General features: G+C 45.3%; 1 non-coding gene across 1 annotated transcript; it reads left to right on the top strand.

Moving 5' to 3' along the window:
• Window positions 1–4,051: 4,051 nt before the first annotated feature.
• Window positions 4,052–4,142, top strand: trnap-cgg (transfer RNA proline (anticodon CGG)). The gene is given in 2 exon segments: window positions 4,052–4,087; window positions 4,107–4,142. It is a non-coding gene; the product is annotated as a tRNA-Pro (tRNA).
• Window positions 4,143–9,769: the final 5,627 nt, after the last annotated feature.

Below are 9,769 nucleotides of genomic sequence, written 5' to 3'. Positions count from 1 at the left end.
ACTTTGATTCGGAATGTTTGTTCAACTCCTCCCACAAGCCGCTGACTCCGGAATGAATCGGAATTCCGATTGGCTGTAAATAAACGGTTGGAACGTTCTTCGAGTTCAGTCCGATATGTAAGATTTTTTTGGGAAACTGAACAAAATATAAAGATGGAAACGTGATTTGCTTTCATTCAGCTGAATGTATTTCTGGGTAAAAAGATCGTGTTAGAAATGGAACATATTTTATCTCTCTATCTGTTTCTTTGTTTCTTTCTCTCTCCCTCACTCACTGTTTTTGTGCTTCTCCGGGGACTGATTGGATACACAGTGAAACTCAGCCCCATCTCACCCCAACTCTTTTGGACGAATACGTCCTGGTGATGGACGGTCCTGAATCAGTGGAAGAATCGACAAACTGTTCCATTCTTGGCTCTGTGAGAAGTTCCATTCCTGGTTGTGAGGTGGCTCTGAGATAAAGGGATCGAGAGAGAACGAGGTGACTGCAGTCTGACTCTTACTCTGAAAACCAGTTAGTGCGCCCTTGTAGAAAGTGGATGTGCCTGAGAACAGGAGGAAAGCAGATCATGGGCCTGTGATTGATTTTATTGAGCCGGACATTGAAAAGTGAAGCAAACTTTTAACCAGTCAGCGCCTGTCTGAGAGCTCGGAAGGAATTACGGCTGACATTGAGACAGTACAGAGTGAATTGTAACAGCAAATCGAATCTTCAAGAGGTGTTGGTATATTGATTTCAGAGAGAATGTCATAATACCATAAAAGATCAGTTGCGCTTGTTTTTGTTTTGTTCGGTAATTTGGGGAATCTGTTTGGAGCGGGTGCAGTTGGTCAATATCTGTGCCTCTTGCTTGTCCAGCTGCCCGTGCAACAGCAGCTCCATTCCTATCCAGATGTGTGGACACAAACGGCAAACCCACATTATTGTATTCCCGAGGAGGTTCTAAACCCGCTCGCAGCGGCTCTGCTCCGGAATATTTACTCAGCTCCATAAACAAACCACTGACCACACAAAAGACCGGGGCTCCCATTGCCTCTCATTGATGGTTTTCACCCAATTTGGCTGTTTAAGGAATGAAAGCAAAAATTTATCGCGTCTGGTAATCAGCATTTTTAAATAAACTACACTAAACGTATAAAACAATACTTTATAAATGATAATTAACCAATATTAATCAATATTAATAATGTTTCCTGCAACGATTGGAAGGAAAAGCCCATCCCATCAGATCAGGATATGTTGGGAATGGACCGGAGTGAAACATTCCCAGACCATGTCCAACATGTTTCTCCTCAGCATGAAAACTCCCCGCGGAAAGACTGAAACAGACACTCATTTGATCACATCATGATTAACATCACTCACACCTTAACCATGAGACCACTGGGGAAGTCATGATGGCTTCGAATTTCTCCTAAAATGCCAACTGAACCCAATGACTGGCAGAATGACATAAACACGATATTGCCGACGCGCAACCACAGGCCGACTTGTCGAGTGGTGAAATCTGACATCACTGCTTCTGATCATCACCAGAACAGAGAGATAAATGTCCATTGTTCATTCACATTTCTGATTTATAATTGTGGGGAAACTGATGGGCTTTGGGACGCAATTAAAAGTTATTTTAACTGAGATCAAATCAGCGGCTGGCTCGTTGGTCTGGGGAGACCTGAGCCACACACAGCAGCAGAGACTGCAGATAGAGAATGACTCGAATATTCACATGTCACACCAGAGAACACATCGGAGAACACTTCAGCAGTCAAGGGCATTCAGCCTCTGATCTCCGGGTAAGCGTGACAACAGAATCGCCGAGCAGAAACTTGTAGCCAAGTTCCGCACACATGAGTACGGCCTCAACCGGGACCTTGGATTCATGTCGCATTCCATTCGCCCCGCACCATCTGGCCTGGGATTGCGGAATCCTACCAACTGTCCCGGCTTGAGACAATTCCCACCTCTTTAACCAGGGGTTACCCCTATCTCTGGATCTGGAAAGATTTAATTACCTGCAAATGCTCGTATTCAAAACATTTTCTTCCATCTTTGACTTTGTCTATATACATGTTTCCGGAACATACCTCTTCATACACCTGAGGAAGGAGCAGTGCTCCGAAAGCTAGTGTTTGAAACACACCTGTTGGACTTTAACCTGGTGTTGTCAGACTTCTTACTGTGCACATCAGAGACTGAGAGGTAAAGATTCATTCACCACCCAAATGCCTATATGCCCCCCCCCCCCCAACGGACACACAAGCGCAATGCCACTGAAAGTGTTGTCATGATTCTGATATGCAGACGTTTTAACGGAAACTGGCAAACAACAGAATGATTTTATCCATTCTATAACAATATCAGAGATTGATCATTACAGATTTAGTTCCACCTTCACACAGAATTTCAGAGAATGAAATATACTGAATGAATGACAGACTCTCAGACAGTCCCAGAGACTCTCTCAAAGCGATTTAACTGAATCCCAAAGACAGATTGTTACAGTAGATGTGCAACAATCCTAGGAATTACCGGAATATTATAAATATGGAATGAATCTGACTCTGTCATACAGTGTCAGAGACTGAAATATACATGAATTATATTTCAAAATTGATCGCATTTAGCAGGGTGGTAGTGTCAAATAACCCGATGGAGCGAATCCTCAATGTGAAGATGGGGCCTTGTCTCCACAAGGACTGTGCAATGGTCACTCTGAACATATAGAGTATGGGACACGGAGTTCCACAGACTGAATCCTACTTTCCACACACCACTGACTGGATTGGATTGGATTTGTTTATTGTCACGTGTACCGAGGTACAGTGAAAAGTATTTTTCTGCGAGCAGCTCAACAGATCATTAAGTACATGAGAAGAAAAGGGAATAAAAGAAAATACATAATAGGGCAACACAACATATACAATGTAACTACAAAAGCACTGGCATCGGATGAAGCATACAGGGTGTAGTGTTAATGAGGTCAGTCCATAAGAGGGTCATTTAGGAGTCTGGTGACAGTGGGGAAGAAGCTGTTTTTGAGTCTATTCATGCGTGTTCTCAGACTTCTGTATCTCCTACCCGATGGAAGAAGTTGGAAGAGTGAGAAAGCTGGTCGGAGGGATCTTTGATTATGCTGCCTGCTTTCCCCAGGCAACGGGAGGTGTAGATGGAGTCAATGGATAGGAGGCATGTTTGTGTGATGGACTGGGCGGTGCTCACGACTCTCTGAAGTTTCTTGCGGTCCTGGGTCGAGCAGCTGCCATACCAGGTTGCGATGCAGCCAGCTAGGATGCTTTCTTTGGTGCATCTGTAAAAGTTGGTAAGGGTTAATGTGGACATGCCGAATTTCCTTAGTTTCCTGAGCAAGTATAGACGCTGTTGAGCGTTCTTGGTAGTAGCATCGAAGTTGGTGGACCAGGACAGATTTTTGGAGATGTGCACCCCTCGGAATTTGAAACTGCTAACCATCTCCACCTCGGCCCTGTTGATGCTGACAGGGGTGTGTACAGTACTTTCCTTCCTGAAGTCAATGACCAGCTCTTTCGTTTTGCTGGCATTGAGGGAGAAATTGTTGTTGCCACACCACTCCACTCAGTTCTCTATCTCCCGCCTGCATTCTGACTCGTCGTTATGCGAGGTCCGGCCCACTATGGTCGTATCGTCAGCCAACTTGTAGATGGAGTTGGAACCAAGTTTTGCCACACAGTCGTGTGTGTACAGGGTGTAGAGTAGGGGCCTAAGTATGCAGCTTTGCGGAGGCCCGGTGTTGAGGACTATTGTGGAGGAGGTGTTGTTGTTCATTCTTACTGATTGTGGTCTGTTGGTCAGAAAATCGAGAATCCAGTTGCAGAGTGGGGAGCCAAGTCCTAGGTTTTGGAGCTTTGATATGAGCATGGCTGGGATTATGGTGTTGAAGGCGGAGCTGTAGTCAATAAATAGGAGTCTGATGTAGGAGTCCTTGTTTTCGAGATGCTCCAGCACAATTGAGCTGAGACAATAAGCTTCGGGAGGCAATGATAAGCTGGTTTGAGTGAGTCGCAAATGTGATTTGGCTCGTTGGTCTAGGGGTATGATTCTCGCTTCGGGGCTACCATTTGTGATAAAATGCGAGAGGTCCCGGGTTCAAATCCCGGACGAGCCCTGTTGTTGCTTTTTTTAAAATCACGACGATCATTGAATGAAGTCGGGAGCAGGTTTGCGCCCCAGAGAATATATCAGTGCTGAACACGTGAAGAAACGAACACATCATTTAAAGACCGTTTCACCATGGTGTAGGACTCTGAATGTATCCTCAAACATGTAAAACAAACGAACGCTTGTGCATCCAGGTAGTTGGCTGAATGCAATGGTTGTATGTAACCCCGATAAATCTTTGATTTATTTGCTGAACAAGAATCTTTCAATCTCTGCCTTAAAAATAATCAATGTCCCGCTTTCGCCGCCTTCTGAGGTAGAGTTCCAAAGTCGCACAACTCTCTACGAGGGAGAAATTTCCCCATCTACGTCCGAAAAGGGTGACATCCGTTTTTTTCACTCCCACAAGCAGTGACATCCTTTCCACGTCCACCTTGTCAAGACAATTCAAAATCTGATGTACTTCAATCAAATCAACTGTCAGTCTTCACATCTCCACTGGAAACAAGTGCAGTCTCTCGAACCTTTCCTCAATAGCAAACCCGCTCAAAGAACAACAAAGAACAGAGACAAGTACAGCACTGGAACAGGCCCTTCGGCCCGTCAAGCCCGTGCCGACCATGCTGCCTGACCAATGACGAATCTAAAATATTTTACACTTCCTGGGTCGGTATCCCTCGATTCCCATCCTATTCATGTATTTGTCAAGATGCCGCTTAAATGTCACTATCGTCGTTGCTTCCATCACGTTCTCCAGCAGCGAGTTCCAGGCACCCACTGCCCTCTCTGTAAAAAAACTTGCCTTGTACATCTCCTCTAAACCTTGCCCCTCGCACCTTAAACCTATGTAATTGACTAGTAATTGACCCCTCTACCCTGGGGAAAAGCCTCTGTCTATCCACTCTGTCTATGCCCCTCATAATTTTGTAGACCTCTATCAAGTCGCCCCTCAACGTCCGTCATTCCAGTGAGAACAAACCGAGTTTATTCAACCGATCCTCATAGCTAATGCCCTCCATAACAGGCAGCATCCTGGTAAATCTCTTCTGCACCCTCTCTAAAGCATCCACATCCTTCTGGTAGTGTGGCGACCAGAATTGAACACGATACTCCAAGTGTGGCCTAACTAAGGTTCTAGACAGCTGCAACATGACTTGCCAATCTTGTACTCAATTCCCTGGCCAATGAAGGCAAGCATGCCGTAGCCGTCTTGGCTACCTTCTCCACCTGTGTTGCCCCTTTCAGTGACCTGTGGACCTGTAGACATAGATCTCTCTGACTTTCGATACTCTTGAGGCTTCTACCATTTACTGTATATTCCCTACCTGCATTAGACCTCCCAAAATGCATTACCTCACATTTGTCCGGATTAAACTCCATCTGCCATCTCTCCGCCCAAATCTGCAAAAGATCTAAATCCTGCTGTATCCTCTGACAAACCTCATCGCTATCCGCAATTCCACCAACCTGTGTGTCATCTGCAAACTTACTAATCAGACCAGTTACATTTTCCTCCAAATCATTTATACACACTACGAACTGCAAAGCTCCCAGCACTGATCACTGTGGAACACCACTAGTCCCAGCCCTCCAATTAGACAAGCACCCTTCCATTGCTACTCTCTGCCTTCTATGATCTAGCCAGTTCTGTATCCATCTTGCAAGCTCACCCCTGATCCCGTGTGACTTCACCTTTTATACTAGTCTACCATGAGGGACCTTGTCAAAGGCCTGACTGAGGTCCATATAGACAACATCCACTGCCCTACCTGCATCAATCATCTTTGTGGCCTCTTCGAAAAACTCTATCAAGTTAGTGAGACACAAAACCATGCTGCCTCTCACTAATATGTCCATTTGCTTCCAAATGGGAGTAGATTCTGTCTCGAAGGATTCTCTCCAGTAATTTCCCTACCACTGACGAAAGGCTCATTCCTGGCACCAATCGAGGAAACCTTCTCTGAACCGTCTCCAACATATTTACATCATTCCCTAAATAAGGAAACTAAAACTGCGCAGAATTAGCGAAATGTGTAGCTCCTGGAATAAAAGGGACAGTAGCAATATGGATATAAATGTGGTTCAATAATCAGAAACAGAGTATAATGGTCAATAGAGACTTTTCGGACTGGAAGAAGGTTTGTAGTGTTTCACATGGCTCCCTACTGGAACATTTGCTTTCCCTGATATAGAACAATGTGCTAGATCATGGTGTACAAAGAACAGTTTCAAAGTTTGGGGATGGTACAAACTTGGAAATTTTGGAAACTGTGCCATGGACAGTCTAGAACTTCAAACGACAAAAGATGATTTTCAGTCTGGAGACGTGTGAGATTATGCATTTTGGTAGGGAAGTATAGAATCATAGAATTTACAGTGCAGAAGGTGGCCATTCGGACCATGGAATCTGCACTGACTCTTCAAAGAGCACCCCCCTGAAGCCAACACCTCCACCCTATCCCCGCACCCCAGCAACCCCATCTAACCTAAGGGCAATTTAGCCTGGCCAATCCACCTAAACTGCACATCTTTGGAGTGTGGGAGGAAACTGGAGCACCCGGACGAAACCCACGGAGAACACAGACAGTGATCCAAGTGGGAATCGACCCTGAGACCCGGCGCTGTGAAGCCATAGTGCTAACCACTATGTTACCGTGCTGCCCCTCAACTATTTATGGGATGTAGGAGCAGACAGAGCTGGGTGTATATGTGGATAGATCATTGAAGGTGGACAGGTGGAGAGAGCAGGTAATAAAGCAAATCTTATTCTGGGCTTTATAACGAGTGGAAAACAGAACAAGAGGAAGGAGGTTATGCTGAATCTGTACAAGGCGCCAGTTAGACATCAGATGGAATATTTTGCACAGCTCTGGGAGCCACAATATTGGAAGGCTGTGGACGTATTGGGCAGCGTGCAGAAGAGGTTTACAGGATTGATTCCATTTAGGAGGCTAGATTGGAGATGTTGGGAACGTTCTCCTTGGAGAGGATAAGGCAGAGAGGAGATATGATGGAGATGTTCAAAATCATAATATCAACATATTAACTGACCCACCCTTTACAGCCCTATTCGGTTCATGCAAACATTTCTACAGATACACTATACTCCGAGAGAAGAAACTACTCATCATTTCTGGTTTAAATGGGCGGCCACTTACTCTGAGATTATTCCTTCTGGTCCAAGACTCTCCCACATGGTGAACCAGCGTCTCAGCATCTATCCTGTCAAGCCCCGCCCCCCGCCCCTGAAAATCTATTAAATCAGTGAATTTGAATGGTGGGATTTATTCCGTGTCCCAAAGATTCGTTCGGGCCTCTGGATTCCCAGTCCAGTAACATAATCTTACATCCCTCTGAACAAAAAATCAGTTGATCCAGCTCATTATTAAACATCTTGGGCCAGTGGGCCGATGAATGGCAAATAGAGTTTAATTTGGATAAGTGTGATGTGATGCATTTGGGTCGATCAAATCAGGGCAGGACCTACTCAGTTAATGGGAGGGAGTTGGGGAGAGTTACAGAACAAAGAGATTTAGGAGTACAGGTTCACAGCTCCTTGAAGCTGGAGTCGCAAGTGGACAGGATGGTGAAGAAGCCATTCAGTATGCTAGTTTTTATTGGACAGAATATTGAATACAGGAGTTGGGACGTCTTGCTGGAGTTCATAGATCATAGAATTTACAGTGCAGAAGGAGGCCATTCGGCCCACCGAGTCTGCACCGGCTCTTGGAAAGAGCACCCTACCCAAGGTCAACACCTCCACCCTATCCCCATAACCCCACCCAACACTAAGGGCAATTTTAGACACTAAGGGCAATTGTATCACGGCCAATGCACCTAACCTGCACATCTTTGGACTGTGGGAGGAAACCGGAGAAAACCCACGCACACACGGGGTGGATGTGCAGACTCCGCACAGACAGTGACCCAAGCTGGAATCGAACCTGGGACCCGTGAAGCAATTGTGCTATCCACAATGCTACCGAGTTGTACAATACATTGGCAAGACCACACACGTTATGCTGTGTTCAGTTATGCTCACCCTATTATAGGAAGCATATTGTTAAACTAGAAAGAGTGCAGAAGAGATATACGAGGGTGTTCCCAGGACTTGATGGTGATTTATAAGGAGAGGCTAGTTAGGCTGGGACTTTCCCCGCTGGACTGTATGAGTCTTGGGGTGAACTTACAGAAGTCGAGACAATAATGAAGAGCATAGCTAAGGTAGTCGGCATCTTTTCCAAAAGGTAGAGAAGTCTAGAATGAGAGGGCATAGGTTTAAGGTGAGAATGGAGAGATACAAAAGAGAGCAGAAGGGAAATTTCCTCACACAGAGGGTGGTGGGCATCTGGAACGGGCTTCGTGAGGCAGTGGCAGTGGTGAGGAAGCGGGCACGATTTTATCTTTTGAAAAGCAGTTGGACAGTTTCATGGGCAGGGTGGGTAGAAAGGGATATGGGCGAAATGCGGGCAAGTGGTACTAGCTTAGTGATAGAAACTGGGCGGCATGGTCAAGCTGGGCCGAAGGGCCTGTTTCCATGCTGTCAACACCTATGACTCTATGACTCTAACCATCTTCCTGAGGACATTAGAATTCCCTCCACAGAATTGTATTGAACCGCTTGATACACAATCATTTCTTTATCCAAATCAAACAGATCTTGTGGATTAATTAGGGGGTAAACGAAATACTAAGATGAGAGAGAATTGAATAAACTGAGCTGAGGAAGGAAAACTGGATTGTCAGCAAGTTATACCGGATTTCTGTATAAAACGACCGCGGCAGGCCTCGAACCTGCAATCTTCTGATATCATCACTCGATTTCCCCAAAGTCAGACTCCTTATCCATTAGGCCATGCGCACTGATGTTTAGCCCATTTAAATAAATACTGCAATTATATGTGTTTCATTTCTGTTTTTTGATGATCCGCTGTTTCCCAGATCCCAGAAAATACAAGGGAAAGCTCCAGCTGCCGGACATGGTCATTTTCAAAGTGGAAAAGCCCTTCACTCTGTGAGCTGTGAAGATTCATGGAGGCTCGGGGACTCTCAGGCCGGCCAGGGCTCTTTATCCGGCTCCATTCACAGGAAAAGTGACCTCAGTTTCCACAATAACATCCGCTCTCTCTGAAACCCCCAAACTGAAATTCAGACTCACCATTAAGGTGAAGACTCCGGATTGCGGTTCCCGCTCCTGCTGTTTAATACAGATCACTATAACTGTGTAGTGAGCAGAAAGAAATTGCTGTTGTTTGTAAACATTTCTTACTGAACTCACTGTCATTCTGCATTAACAGGACGAGATGAATCTGCTGCTATTTGACAAATTTGCTCAAGCAGGTAAATATGAAATATATTATTTGCATCGTGGAATGGAGTCATTTCGAGAGCATTTCTACAGAGAGAAATTCCTGGAACAAGCTGCAGAAAAACTCCGCGCGCCTGACATGATTTCAACGCAACCTTCTGATCTGGAGTCAGGCGCGCTCCCGTTGCGCCACAAGCGCAAATTAACTCAGAGATTATTTTTATTTATTTACACTTTGACTGTGTTCTGTACATCAGCAACTGTGCGAAAGAAACGCAGAGAAGTCAGATTGAAGGATACTAAAGGGCCCTGAAGTAAAGCAGCTG

Source organism: Scyliorhinus torazame, chromosome 24, assembly GCF_047496885.1.
Source record: "Scyliorhinus torazame isolate Kashiwa2021f chromosome 24, sScyTor2.1, whole genome shotgun sequence".
Lineage (NCBI taxonomy): Eukaryota > Metazoa > Chordata > Chondrichthyes > Carcharhiniformes > Scyliorhinidae > Scyliorhinus > Scyliorhinus torazame.
The sequence above is the reverse complement of the archived record's forward strand: the minus strand, read 5'-3'. Positions and strand labels throughout refer to the sequence as shown.